At 39.8% G+C, this 344-nt stretch overlaps 1 non-coding gene across 1 annotated transcript; it reads left to right on the top strand.

Moving 5' to 3' along the window:
- The first annotated feature begins 135 nt into the window (after positions 1 to 135).
- LOC127742136 (small nucleolar RNA R71) lies at positions 136 to 243 on the top strand. Its single transcript, XR_008003323.1, has one exon. It is a non-coding gene; the product is annotated as a small nucleolar RNA R71 (small nucleolar RNA).
- Positions 244 to 344: the final 101 nt, after the last annotated feature.

The following is a 344-nucleotide window of genomic DNA, read 5'->3' as shown; positions in this document are numbered from 1 at the left end:
AACCATTTCAATTAGTTCTTGAGCTTCTGTAGGCGTCTTCTTCAGATGAAGAGATCCTCCAGCAGAGCTATCCAAAGACATCTTGGACAGTTCAGATAGACCATCATAGAAAATACCTATGATGCTCCATTTAGAAAGCATATCAGAGGGACACTTTCTGATTAATTGTTTGTATCTTTCCCAAGCTTCATAGAGGGATTCTCCTTCCTTCTGTCTGAAGATTTGGACTTCCACTCTAAGCTTACTCAATTTTTGAGGTGGAAAAAACTTTGCCAAGAAGGCATTGACTAGCTTTTTCCAAGAGTTCAGGCTTTCTTTAGGTTGTGAGTCCAACCATATCCTAC

The sequence above is a fragment of the Arachis duranensis genome, chromosome 9, assembly GCF_000817695.3.
Source record: "Arachis duranensis cultivar V14167 chromosome 9, aradu.V14167.gnm2.J7QH, whole genome shotgun sequence".
In the NCBI taxonomy this organism is placed as follows: Eukaryota; Viridiplantae; Streptophyta; class Magnoliopsida; order Fabales; family Fabaceae; genus Arachis; species Arachis duranensis.
Note: the sequence above shows the minus strand (reverse complement) of the source record. Positions and strands in the feature narration are given on the sequence as shown.